The sequence below is a fragment of the Pinus tabuliformis genome, chromosome 7, assembly GCF_031772625.1.
Source record: "Pinus tabuliformis cultivar Carrire ecotype Pingquan chromosome 7, CPIR1, whole genome shotgun sequence".
NCBI lineage: Eukaryota > Viridiplantae > Streptophyta > Pinopsida > Pinales > Pinaceae > Pinus > Pinus tabuliformis.
The window spans coordinates 1977907828-1977923241 of NC_142293.1; positions in this window are offsets into that span (position 1 = coordinate 1977907828).

Here is a 15414-nt window from a genome sequence, read left to right on the forward strand (position 1 = left end):
AGACTAGCTCTGTGCGGCTGTGGTTCTTGTGCTTCATTCTTTCCAGTTCTATCCCTGAATTTTGCTGCCTGTGATCAGTATATGTCTGTTTGAAGCCTCTTTTCCTTGTTGTTATTCCGCCTCCTTTGTACAAAAGAACTGTAGATGTTTTTGTGTGTTTGTTGAGTCGTTTACAGTTTTCCATTGCAAAAGTAGAATAGTCTTACTGTCGTCCTTTGATTTGAATCTGTCGCAAGTGTCGATTTCGATCATAGGAGAAAGTTTGATTGCTGTTGATGGTCGATTATCCTGTTACTATTGCCTTTGGTCTGAATTTGTGATTTTCTAGTGTCAAGAACAAGTGTTCATTTCAAAATCGTAAGGTGTCGTAATCATCTCTGTTTTTGATTTCGAAAAAGAGCTTGTTTATATTTGTCGCTTGAAAAGAAATTCAGATTTGTACATCAACTTTCTTTTTAGCATCAATACTAAGAAAGTCGAAAACAAATACATGCATGTGCATTTACATATAGACAGTCTGTTTGGCTTGATTTAGGAAAGTGAATTTACAGTGTGCTCTTTGCTCTTTGTGAAAAGATTCTGTCTTTCTTTTCCCCTAGTAGCTAGGATTTTCATTGCACAAAAGAGATAAAAGTTTTTTTATCATCTTTAGATTGCATTTTAGGAATTACATCTACATCTCGTGGTGAACCCGAAAGGCAAACTTCATAAACAAGATCAACTTAAAAGAAATTCAATGAATCTAACAACGCTTTGGAACTTAACGCACAACATTTAGAGGTCTAGGCTAGAGACGTATTCCGGCGTCGTAAAGCCTGGTAACTATTGTCCTCACTGATGGTTGGGTGATTCCTCCACTTTGATACGATAAGTGCTAGTACGGACTTGTGCTCCCACGTACCGTTGAGTATATTTTGGGAGACCCCTATAGGCTTAAATCCTTTATCCTTAGGAATCCGTGCCTGCCGCCCTATCGATCGCAATGCACTGAACACAACATTCGGGAAGATTGACTGCCGTACCGTAAAAAGTATTCTGCAGTTTTGCGATTGGTTTGGTACTCCCTCTACCTAGATCTCTAGAGTAGTCCCTTTCGTTCCTTTTCAGACTCCTTAATGGAAAAGGTCCATCTGAGCACTTGTCACTTCAGGCTCATTAAAAATCGAAGGCGACTAGAGTCATCTTTTGTTTTTTCTCGACTCTTAAAAACTGAAAAAACGAGTTGTGTCAAAGCGTCTAAAATTCATTTAATTCGGAAACATACTTCCCCTTTATTTTAGTTGATCGAGTAATCCGCAATCGTGGAAGAAAGTCAATTGAAACCCCGTTGTTCATGGAGGCTTACGAGTCAACCGTCTTTGTCTCCGGAATCGAAACCAGTACGGACAAAGCGAACTCGTTTAACCGGTTCCAAATCTCCTATTAAAGTTAGAACAAGTGTTCCAACGACATCAGAGACTCCGGTTACTCCAAACATTTCTGGAATCCCTGCCTCTATAGAAGAAGTTCAACAGCCACAGAAGGACAGTGATACTGATCCTAGTCTGAGAGTAAACACTTGTGTTACCGAACCAGTTCCATCTACAACCGGTTCGGAGAGTCTTACTCTTCAAACATCTGTCGCTGCCGATTTCACACCTTCTTCGGCACCAGAAATATTTTACGGACCTGACGGTCTTCCCCTTCCACCTGGTTTGATTTCCATAGAAGAAATTGTAGAAGATCCTCAAACGAGTACTCCAACGCAATTTGAAGTCGGGATCATTCTATATCCTTCTTCTTTGGAAGTTAGTCTACCACCAGCGGAAGCTCCTGTAGAATCGCTAGTAATCTTTTGGATAGACTACAAATGTCTGAACAACCGTCAACATCTAGGACTGTGTTGTCTGACACAGCGACGACAGAATTCCCTGCTATCACTCCGACAATGTTCGCTGGTATACCTCTATCCCGACTAGCTCTCAGCCGCTAGAAGGAGCCCACTCAGGGGTTATTTCGACAGTATGGTCCGTTCCTGTTTGTTCATCCGGAATAATATCCAGAAACTCTTATGTTGAGTCTCAACAAATTGATCCATTTGGAGGTCAATTTGGGCAGTCCGGCCCCCAAGGGCAAACAATTCCCTTGAGTTCTGGATTACCACCGTATGGGGGGTAGTATACCCTTTCATTATCCCCTCCGGGAGGATATCCATACGGGAGTTCACAACAACATTCAGGTTATACTGGAATTACCTCAAGTGGTTGGGTACCTATACTACCTCAACAACCAAGAGTTGTGTACTCAATGCAACAATGCATACCTATGTCGAATATCCCAACTACGCCAGCTATTGTGATGGTGTCGCAAGTTCAAGCGCTGCCTGTTGTATGCCAACCTCAGGTTTCTTAAGTTGTAATGCAACAGCCCCTTGACCCTGCGACTCAACCACAATTGCCGACTAGTGGAGCGACACAGGTTCAGACAGGTACAATTACCCCTCATCTTGGTCAAACTGTTAGTATCGGGCAACAGCACATGGCTTCACAACCATGGCTGGTGCAATACCAACAACCGCAATTCCAACAAGTATACCAAGGTTCTGAGTAGCAAATCTTTGCTAACAATGGACAGCCGTACATTCAAAACGGTCAAAATCAACCATTTTACAATGGTCATGTCCACCAACCTTACCAAACATACCAATAGCAAATGCATTATGCCGGTATGCAAAGACCAACTGCTCAGGCAATCCCATCTTACCCTGGGTATGCTTCACCTAACCTGAACCAACAGTTACCCTTTGTGGCAAATTTAGAGTTACCTGATTTAAATCGGTTAACAAACGATCCAATTGCTTATGCCCCTTGGTGGCCAGCGATTCCGCATAAACTTCCATCAGATATTCCTAAATTTAATGGAAATCCGGGTGAAGATCCATCGAATCACGTGATGACCTTTCATCTATGGTGTTCATCAAACACCCTAAATGATGATTCGATAAGACTTCGCCTCTTTCAGAGGACGTTAACGGGTCCGGCGGCAAAATGGTACATCGAATTGCCTAGAGCTTCGTTCGACAACTTCAGTACCTTAGCCACAACCTTTTTAACCCATTTTCAATTACCAATAAGGTACGAAACGGGAACAGAACTTCTTACCAATTTCAAACAGACAACGGATACTCACATATCTGATCATATACATGAGTGGCGACATCGTCGTAGAATGGTAAAAACGTATGTCCCCGATCAGCTATTAGCTGAATGGTTTATCAAGTCATTACTGCCTTCCATCACGGAAGATGTGGCAAAGGGGGGAGTCGTAACAGAAGAGCAAGTTATCGCTCATGCACAATATCTGGACTTGATTTACACTCAGTCCGGCATGCTCTACGATAAAATACCTGATGCCCCTAGACCAGAATTCTCAATTCCTCCTCCTCCTAAATCAAACAATGACTCTCATGCCAGCGATGGCGTGATTGGCACGACAGACACGAAATCGACAAAGGCTACATCCAAAAAGGCCCGTAAGATTTCAGGTCAAAATGCAAAAGACGAACTTCTTGCTTTGGAAGTAAATGTCGTATCGACAGATAAAGGCAAAGAAACCAAACAACCAGGAAGCAAGAAAAAAGGCAAAGGGAAGAAGAAGAAACAGGAGGAATCATCACCTGAAAAATCTTCTTCAAACCCTCCTGGAGATAGGAAACCAAAAAATCCATGCTTTATATGCGATGAGGATCATTGGACCGCGAATTGTCCACACAGGGCTGAGCTTAAGAAATTCTTCAAGAATTCGAAAACCTCCGCAATGTTAACTAATCCGTTTCCAAATCCAGGAGCAAATCTGGTTGAAAGAGAAAATGCTCCCCCGTCTCAAGTGCTAATGTTTTCGGTTTCAAAACAGCAAAATGATGCTTTGATATCGACAAGGAACAAGGATTATGGGAATCCACAGCTGTCGAACAACAAGGATAAAGATCAACCTAGTAGTTCGACAATAACTTTGACCAAAGTTGTGTCACCCATCATTCCTGAGCCAATAATAAATCCGCCAAAGGGAGTAGTACACAAATCGACATTTAATCCTCGTGCCAAAGTAGCACAGAATTATAATATAGTAGAGGACCTAGCCCAATCACCGTCCACTATGTCGACACTTGAGGTACCGCAAAATTGCCCCTCCCAAGAGCAAGCTTTATTATCAGCAATAGGTGGGATTGACCCAATGGATTCCAATCTTGTGGCCTTTGATCATAAAGGATATGACCCTCAGTTACTAGCTCAACTAGCTTTCCTTATTCAAGTGAAAGCCCTCAACAAAACTGTTCATCGAACAATTATTGATGAGGGGGCATCTACATGTATTATGTCGATCAGTTGCTGGAAAAATTTAGGCTCACCACCCTTGTCGCAATCGTCAACAATGTTAAAAGCATTTGATGGACGATCATACACTCCATATGGGATTTTAAGTAACTTGCAAGTTGAACTGGGGGGAAAAACAGTAGAAATTGATGTTGAAGTAATCGACGGAAACCTCGATTACAACATCCTGCTGGGAAGGCCCTGGATATATGCCATGGCCGCAGTTATGTCGACCTACTTCAGGAAGATTGCATTTCCCTTTCAAGGAGGAATTACAATCGTCGACCAACAAACATTTCTCCCCAACAGTTCACAAGTTACAGGAAGCATTCCAATGATCCATGGAAGCAATCATTCGCTTCAAAATATTGGAGTAGGACTCCTAAAAGACCCTGCCTTAATGGGTACTTTTTCCCTACCGCCTCCGAGTAATTTGGCGGAAGTGGCCACAGTGGAAACTTGCAATATGAAATCTTCTATATCTAATGGATTCGGAAGATTCCTAAACATTTTGTCAGCATGGATCATCGCCATTTTAGAGATATTGTAGCAATCAATTTTCTTGGCTTGGCGGGCAAACCCAAATCAATGCTCATCGAGTGTTTGGATAGATAGGTCTAAGGAATATGGCACCTCTTCAGATCCTTGGTCGCATGTACATTCTACAGACGAAGGAATCATTCAATCAATGATGATAGGAGAGGCACCATGGGAAGATTACCACCATCGATCCCATCTTCCGGATTACCACGAAGATTATTCCAGCAACCTTAATCATCCATCAGTTTTTGATTTTCTATCAAATACCGTAAATACGGTGGATTTCGAGGATGGTTCTTATCTTGTGTCAACCTCATTAAAAAATGAAACGACTCCCTTTCCAAATCGAGTCTTTCGAAGATCTCGAAGGTAAACCTTCATTCCAACCACCGAGATGAATGCAATGAAGCTTTGGGGGCATGCACCTCGATTTGCGTTATTATGCTGGGGGCATGCAAACTTATCACGAGCAGTGTTACTACAGGGTTTAAGCTCGTTAAAATAAACCCGCCTCAAGCAGTTTTAGCACATAGTTTAAGCTCGTTAAAAAATAAACATAAGACATGAGCAAATGTTTCCACCCACGTTTAAGCTCATTAAAAAATGAACTATTCCCCGGTAAACAACCATCGTGAATGTAGTACTTCAGCCGTTAAAGCCTTGGTCGTGTTTGCACCGTCACCTCCACTTTTCATTGGCCGATCATTCACCTCCATTTGATTGTTTACCCATTTTGAGGAACAGCTGCGAAGAGTGATTTCACTAGCCATCCTTGTGACACTGCCGTGATTGGAAAATTCCAAACCTTACCTGGAATCAGCTGCTACCCGTTTTATCACTCGTTCCTTGAAAGACGAGTCTACTTTAAGCTCTTTTCAACTGACTCGTAAAATATGAAAAGATTGCCGAGCCATTGGCCTCTCTAGCTCGATAAAGGGACAGGAAGTGCTATCCCTCCTCTAGATTTTAATCTTTTTGGACCTAAGGGATTATTACACAAAAAGATCGAGCGCTTGTTTTGTTCGGCTCGTTAAAACTATCGAAAATTCATCCCTTCTGTATTGTTTTATACTTTTTCGGACTTAAGGGATTAGATGACGAAAAAGGAATTTTGGAGTTACCTTTATGTTCCTTTTCAGACTCTCTAAAATTGAAAAGGACCGAGTTATCTTTGTCGTTAAACTTGTTAAAAAGATTAATAGCGACAAACTTGTCTTTAGACGAGAACGAGTTTCACTATCGCTAGGCTCGTTAAAACATAGCGATGGGTTTTCCCGAAGGGAAAATTATAGAACAAGCATATGTTATCCTCCTCAAGATTGACAAAAATAAAGAGGTACTGGTCAGCAATGACTGGGGAAAAATTGGGAAGAAAACTCAAAGAAACTTTGTTGGTAGCAAGTCGCTCTTGAACATGACACTTCCACTCCACATCCAAGTTGGGTTGGGTTGTTTCATTCACCGATCACATCACCATGGTCATGCCATACCATCCACATTTGGGGTTAATGCTACCAATCCATCACATCAGTGTCGCCGATATGTTCAAGAGAAGTCATCCAGAGAAGTCACCTGTGTCTCACCCACTACCATACATTATACTCCATTCTTTCATGACCGCCACCCCGAACCTTATATCATCAGATCGTTTTCACCTCCATCAAAATCATTTGCTCCATTCCGTGTCATTGATGTGGGATTCATTAAGGCCCTCCTGTGACGGATCACTTCTTGTCGACATCAGCTCATTATCCAAGAAGTTGATCTAGGAACACCCCATTCAGTACTTTGAAGCTTGCATGCCTCAATGGCAAGTTTCTCACTTCCGGCGATAGGTTTACATCAATGGCCTTCGACTGAAAGAGTTTGCGTGGTGTTCGACGCCAAGTCCTTTATTCACACCACGTGAATTGTACTGCAGTACCTTGAGGATCATTATCATTATCGGTGATTCCTCTCGCGCTTGTTAACAGTTTGCATCATTGACTGGTAATCAAGCGATGTCTTTCCATGTTTGACTACAAAACATTTCTCACATGGATCGACTTGTACTTCGAGTGAAGATCGGATGAGATTGAAGACCCCGGATCTAGTTTCATCCATCCGGGCTGCGATATATATTCAAGGAAATAAAGACATTAAATGTACAGCATTGCAGCACAGATAATCATCCTACCAAAAGGATGATGGCTGTATCAGAATCATCAGTCTACACTCAGACGATTGTCTGTCCTATGTACATGAAAATGAATTTATAAAGCTGAGCATGGGAATGCCCGCCTCAGCTAGATCATGAAAACAGTATGAAGATAATGTATTGTATTGTATCTTATTACAGGTCTCCTCCCAGCATTGAAAGAACTTCGGATCCTCATAATAAAGCATTTCACCCGACACCAAAAGGTTAACGGCCTCATACTTTAGGGGGCAACTGTTATAGACATTTTTGTGCCCTACAACTCCAAGCATGAAATGTCCATAAACCAAGGGCTCCTAAGTCCCTAAAAGTGTTGTTCTAACCCCTAAAGGAACAAGGTCAACAGATTACAGCTTCTCCCAGAAGTTCTCCACCAGAAACTGCTCAAAATTGGTCAAAATAGGATCATTTCAGCTGCTCCACTAGCTAAGTGCGTTGCATTGCACCTAAATACACTGTGAGGGTGCGTTGCATTTCAAAACTCCTTCTGTAGGGTGCGATGGGTGAGAAATGACAAATGGCAGTGTCATTCCGCGAGGTGGAGAGGCAAAGGAAGCTTCCAGAATCTTCTCCTGTGACACTTGCCTCACTGAATTCGACCAAGGATGAGTAAGAGGCCCTCAATCTCCAAGTGGAAGCAAGAACTGACAGAGAGAAGACACTAATCAAATCACAAGCTGACTCATCCTCCTTACAGATATCTATATATGGATCCCTCATCCCAGAGATCCAGAGGCTGGAATTTTGCATATTGTAAGGAATTGTTGTTGGCTTCTAGAGACAAACATCAGATTGTTGGGTGATTTATGCTTTGTTTGAGGTGAAGAGGGGCTTCTTTGCTGGGAGGTTGATGCTGGGTCGGAACCACTGGTTGTAACTCCTCCTGGATCTTTTCTTGTTTATCAATAACAACTATTTGAGTTCTCCTCCATGCTTTTGTATCATTGATGCTTGTTACATTTGTATGGTTAACTTAAATCTGATCCTAAGTTGTTTATGAATATAGATCCATGTCTTTGTATAGTGCTCTTCTTCTGTGATCTTACAGGTACTTGGTGAAGCTGGGCATGCAAGGGAGCAGGTAGCTGGAGACTATCAAAGAAGAGAGGGATTGGATCAAAGGATTAGCGCAAGACACAGGTTGGTTCTTTCTATTCCTCTCTATCTATAATTCATAAAGGAAATACAAAAGTAGTTTTTCTCTGTTTGTTTCTAAGGCAGTTGTCACACCTTAGTGGGATAGAGCAGTTCTAAATAGACACTTTTCCCTGTAACAACAATCTTCCCTGCTCATCTCTTTGAGTAGAAAAGCATTTTGGCCTCGATATGTAGCAATTCTATATGGTCCCTTCCACAAGTTCTCGAACTTGCCGTGCTTGCCTTTATCCTCATTTCTAGCATCCCACTTTAGCACTATGTCTTCAATCTGAAATTTGTCCGCTTTTGCCTTCCGATCAAAAATCTTCTTAATTCTCTCTTGCAGCCTAAAGGTATTCTGAAAAACTTCCTCTCTCATTTGCTGTAAATGGATCATTTGGCTTATTCTCCGCTGAAAATGATCTTCCTCGCTGCCAGCTTCCTGCAGAAGTTTAACAACCGGGACTGCAAGAGATGTTGAGAACATCGTGTCAATACCATATACAATCTCGAACGGAGACATGCCAATTGACTTCTTTTGACTTACTCTATCTGCCCATAGTGCATTAACCAATTTTTTATGCCAACTCTTCTTATTGGTTTCCAACAGCTTTTTAATGATGTTGACCAATGATTTGTTTGAAGATTCAGCCAATCCGTTACCTTGCAGATAATATGCAATAGAATGTCCCAAGGTAATTTTGTATTTGCTACAAAATTCAATCATCTTTTTGGACTTGAAAGTGGCTGCGTTATCTATAATCAGTTTGTTAGGATAGCCAAAACATGACAAAATATTATTTTCAAGAAACTGAATTATTACTGAGTCTATAGCCTGTCGAGTGGGGATCGCCTCAATCCACTTTGTGAAATAATTTGTCACTGTTAAAATCCACTTGTGCTGAGCTAAATATGTGGGATTAATCTCTCAAATAAAATCTAGGCCCCATTGCTGAAACAGAGCACTAAATTCAACTAGTTTGAGAGGTAGAGGCTGCAACTTTCTCTTTCCCTAAAAAATCTGGCATTCATGACAGCTTGTGATAGTTTTATAAACATCAGCAAAGAGGGTAGGCCAATAGTACCCTGCTCTCAAAATTTTGTTAGTCGTTGTCTTTCAAAATAAGTGACCTCCACAGTCTCCCTTATGAAAATCATTCATGACCTGTTTTGCTTCCTCTTCAACCAAACAATTCAGCAAAATTCCTCTGGGATCTTTCCAATAAAGTGCATTGTTCAAAATACAAAATCTAGCAGGCCTTAGTTTCAGAGTTCTACCTTTATTTTTATCCATCCCCGGTGGCAGTGTAAGGTGCTGGAGCACATATAAAATATCTGAATACCAAGGAGAATGGAGAAAAAATTTAGATACCTGAATCAGCGAACTATCTTCATCTTCTTCAGACATGGCTGCAATCAAGTTTATGTCCAATGCATGTAAATTAGACTCCGCTATCAACTTTGCTAAACCCTGCCCCTTGATTAGATTTGTTTGCTTTATCTCCAAGTCATATTCTAGCAATGTTGCGATCCATTTGCCTCACCTCCCTTCTGGATCTGTTTGTACCAAAACATCCTTGACTGCTGCGTTAGGGACATAAGCAAGAATATGAGAGTGTAGAATATATACCCAGAAATCTTTCAAAGCTTTCACGAATACAAGAGATTGCTTCTCAATAATGTTATATTTTAAAGATGCATCTCTTATTGTCTGGCTGAAAAAGGCAATCAGTTTTTCAAGCTAATCTCTTTTCTACATTAGAACAGCTGCCATAGTATGTTCAGAAGCGAATGAAAATAATATGAAATCCTGTGAATAATCCGGACTGATTAAAATCAGAGCTGAAGAAAGAGCCAACTTTACCAGGTTAAAAGACTTCATGGCTTCTTCAGTCCACTTGACCACACTATCCTTCTTCAACATATTTGTAATTTCCCTCAAGTGTTCAGCTAGATTAGGCACAAAACGACGTAAGAAGTTCATCTTACCGTTAAATGCTTGGATCTCTTTCTTACTATGAGGAAAATCAATTTTCTGAATAGCTTCCACTCTAGCAAGATTGATGTGGATTCCTTCTTTTGATATTATGTGACCGAGAAGCTTTCCCTCATCCATGGCAAACAAGCTCTTTTTGGGATTGAGTGATATTCCATATTTTCTACAACGCTGAAAAACAATTTTCAAATGGTAAAGATGCTCCTCATCTGAATTTGAAAAGACAGTCAAATCATCAAGATACACTACTAAAAACACATCTTTTTCATTTGTGAAGGCGATGTCCATGGCCCGCTGAAATGTTGCTCCAGCATTCTTTAAACCAAACGGCATCTTGGCATAGTGGAATGTCCCCCACGGAGTGGTGAATGTTGTCTTGTCCCTGTCATCTTCATGAACCAAAATTTGATTGTAGCTGGAATACCCATCGAGCAGCGACATACGAGATGCCCCAACTACTCTTTGGAGTATGTGGTCCATTTTTGGCAACGGGTAATTATCTTTCAATGACACTTTATTCAAATTTCTAAAATCTATGCACAATCTAATCTCACCTGTCTTCTCCGCACGGGTACCAAATTGGAGATCCAGTCTAAAAATTTGATCGGAATGATTATACCAGCCTTGTACAATCAACTCACCTCTTTCTCTATTGATGGCAACAATTTCAGATTTATCCTTCTCAACTTTTGGTGAAATGGCTTCTGATTGGGCTTAATTGGAATGATATGCTGAATTATACTTTTGTCGTACTCCTTCAAATATGTATAGTCCCATGCAAATACATCAGAAAATGAAGGCAATAAACTAATGTATTTAGCTTTTACCTGAGGAGGTAATGCCTTTGACAACTTCAACATCTTTGGATTTTCTGCTGTTTCGATATTTACATCTTCAACTCCCTTCTCGGTCGGCACTAAGCTTGGCTTCCGGGCTACATCATCTTGATCAAATAACTTCTCCAAAGGTATAAGGCCTTTAGGGATGACATTGTCTTTCAACTATAAGACTTCCATTTGATTTGCCTCTATTTTTGGTTCACCATCATCTTGCTCACCATCTATAGAAGTGTCTTTATATTTGCCTTCATTTTGCAGAAAATATTCAATCTCTTTGTCATCCTGAAACACCTGCCAATATCTTAGATTATCAGGGATAGCTGGGCGATTCTTCACATGAATTTCAAACTTATTGTTTGAATTCATCAGGATCTTTAAGTTACTTGCAGCTGTAGCAAGGGAATCTGCAATAACATTTTGTGTACGAGGGACACATGTCAAAGTATGATCTGGAAACAACCTCAAAATATCTAGAACTGCATTACGGTAAGCCCGCATTCGAGGATGTTTGGCTTGGTATTCACCCTTGACTTGTTTGATTACTAATTCAGAGTCACCATAAACTGAAATTCTCTTTGCATTCAACTTCTTGAGTATTTTCAAGCCTGCAATCAGTGCCTCATATTCGGCTTCGTTATTGGAACAATCAAAAGCCAATTTATATGAACAAACTCTTACATTACTTGGGACTTTATTTGGTAGGAAAACAGGGCTGCATATCCAAATACCAATTCCTACACCATCCTTACCTACTGCTCCATCAAAATCCATACTCCACAAACCGGCTTCTTCCTCCAAGTGCTGGAATTCTGCCTGCTCTTCTACCTTTGGCTGTTGTCCATCAATTTTCTATTGCTGGCGGAATGTAGACTGTTCAGTGGTACTTTCAAGCCTTTGTCTCTCTTGATCAAGTATTGCCCTGAAATTTTCTGTTATCTCTAGAATATCTTCGACTTCAACTAGTTGATTATTTACATCATTAAAACCACTATCAACTAGTTGATTATTTACATCATTAAAACCACTATCAGAATAAAGAACAAAATATTCTAAATTTGTATGTACATAATTAATTGGATGATTCAAAGGTTTCTCCTTACTTATGATCATGTACTTCATATTTTTCTCTCTATATAATTTTCTCAACTGACCAAACACAGGAATAGTGGCATAGGAGAAATCTAACTGCAATGTCCCTTTGAGTTTTGCACCCCACGACCTAGATAAAAGCATGCCAAATCTAGGGGGAATGTCAGCCACTACTACATCCATGAGAACATTCTTTGCTGGAATCTGATCTATAGTCACAACCAAATCCTTAATGAGACCAATACGTCTGACCCTACTAAAATCAAAGGAATAAAGATCATGATGCTTGCGAGTGATGTCCAAACCCAATTTTTCCATAATTTCCTTTGGCATCAAGTTATGAGATGCTCCGGAATCAAACATGGCATTGTGTAAGACAAAATCATGCACTCTAAGGCTGATGTTAAAATGGGGCTACATCACTATCCTCAGATTGGCCTTCTAATGCCGATCCAAAAATAAGCTCGGGTTGGTCATCTTCCACATTAACCATATCAGACAGGGGATCTACATTCAAAATCTTTGACACTTGACTTTTATAACTGCTATTCTTCATTAATTCAGTCAAAGGTATCGACACTTTTAACTTAGCAATCTCATTCTCTAAGCTAAAGGATGTAGTTTTATCTACCTCTGTGACTGGAGCATCCTTCTTTTCAGAATTTCCTTTCCTGCACTTGGCTGATTTGACTTCTCATTTGCATATTGTACTTTGCTGGAAGTAGGATCTGCTGGCTCCTTTCCTTTTTTCTGAACATTTGGAGAATCGTTCTTTGGTGGTGCTGCTTCCTTTCGCTTTTGAATTGGATTAATTGGTACATCTCTGCTCCTGAGTGAATACTGTCTTTGCTGGGCCATGAGTGCATTCATATATCCCCTATGATATTCATCTGATTCTTCTTCTAGGACTATTTCACTTGCTAATATAAAATCCTCATTTTTCTGTACAGCCGGGCTTTCTAAAAATTCCTCATCCTCCGTGATATAAATTGGCAAACCATCTAGTGTAAAAAAGTGATTCTCCTCTCCTATTGGATTCTCATCATCATCTGACTCTGGGCCATGCACATAGTTCTACTGTAATGGTATTTTGACTTGCTGTTGTGCTGTTTGATCTTGTGCTCTTTGCTCTTGTTGTTTAATCCTGAACTATGGCTGCTGCTGACCACGGAAATTTGGATTTCTGATCTGTGTCTCGGGCTTATCTACAATGGTTAATCTATCAAACATCTTCTCAATTTTACGAAGCAAATGATCTGAGGAAGAAGCTTCTTCCTTTATGGTCACCTTCTTCTCGGTCTTTGTCCTAGCTCTCTTAGCTAGCAAATTTGCCTCCACACTCACTACAATTTTCTGCATATCCTCCAATGTAGCAGGGTCTCTTTCTCTCAATTGATATGCCATGTCGGGATCAAAGCCATCAGGAAATTTTATCAAAGCCAGCCCCATTGGAGGCTTGATATCAGCTAGAATAGCATTATAGACAGTATTGAATCTTACACAGTAATCCTGGACACTTTCACCAACATTCCTCTTTATATTTTCATACTCGGAAAGAATTTGGAGTGGATTTTTCTTTACCTCCCAATGATCCAGAAATTGTCTATGAAGAACCGCCAATGTATTGATAGTCTTGGCAGGCAATGCTCTGAACCACTTTCGCACTTCACCTCCAAAACTTTGCACAAATAATCTCATAGTCACATTCTCTTCATCTATCTCATGAAGATCAAAGAAGTCGCTCATCCTATCAACATGCTACTGCGCTGTGATACCTTGGGTAGCATCAAATAATGGAATTTTACTTTGGTAACCAACAGGCATAGCATCCAAGTTCTGTGGCAAAACAAGAGGTGCATATCTGGCAACCATTGCTTGAGGTGGATTGGAAACTGGCCTTGGAGAAGCAGGAGGATTTGTAATGACAATGGCAGTCGATGTGATGGGTGTATGAGGTGTCAAAGGAGGTGAAGAAATGATAGATGTTTGAGGTGTTGAAGGGGGAGAAGAGACAGCATATCTCTGATTAGATATGGTGGGCTGCATGGGAAGGGTAGGGATAAAAGGAGGTTCAGTAGGAATTTTAGAACTAGACAAAACAGCAGATGAACCCAGAGTAGCAGAAGCAGATTCTAAGAGCTCAGGAATATTGGTAGCCATAATTGAGTTTTGAAGTGAATTCAGGATGTAAGCATCAATTGATCTATTTTCTCTTTCAGTTTCAAGATATTGGAAAAATTCTGGATTTAGAACAGTATCACCAACTGCACTTTCAGATTTAGTTTCAAACAAAGATAGATCAAAATGTTCATCAAACAGGAGATCTTCAAGATATTGAAAAATGACTGGGCATGAATGAGATCTGAAAACTGGTATCACAGAACTTTCTTGCCTGAGAATTCGTGGAATGAGATTCGGGTTTTCATACACTAGAGGAGGATCAGGATCAGGATTTTCCTTAGTGTATCGTCTGGAAGCCAGTGTGTTGAATTGTTCCCAAAATTCAAATAGACATTACAATCTTTTCAGCCTACTGAATTCTAAACCTATCATCCAAAAGTCTAGAATTGTTTAATGTACTGGGGTAATATTTTTCAGTTCTTCCCTAGTATGGTCGCCACTATGTTATAGCCTAAATCTACCTCAGGCTGAAGGAAGGCAGGTCTAGGGTAACATCAAACCACGCTTAACCTGGTAGCTAGCCCTACCAGGTCGGGAGAGGACTCTCTCCTTGTCAATCTCAAAGAAAATATGACAGCAAATGCTTGAGATGACTGAAAGTTAATGCTGATTTTAGGCTAGGTATATGCTCAGAGGATTTTGATTGATTTTAATGGTTGGTTGCTGGATCAGATGAGGAAGGCAACTTTGGGTCTGGGAAATCAACTCAGATTTGCAGAGGTTTCTGTGGGGCGAGGTAGGCAAGTGTTTTAGCACTTTGAAATGAATGTGATGGTGAGTCTAAAGACTAGTGAGGAGTTGGAGAGGGAATGCAAGGTTCATGAGTCGTCTTCAAACAACAAAAAACATTTAAAACTAAATGAAACCCTAAGGCAGAGGACTGAACATCAATGGATTCCACCTATTAAATCTTGATTCATTTAGTTATGTAGAAAAGATAGATGATGGCACATATACACATTAGAGAAAACTAAATTACAGGGAAGAAAAAATGCTAATACACATTACCATAAGAATCCCACAAAATGCTACAAACCTTGGTTCATTTCCTTGCCAAACTGCAAAAGTGATTTACAATAGTGC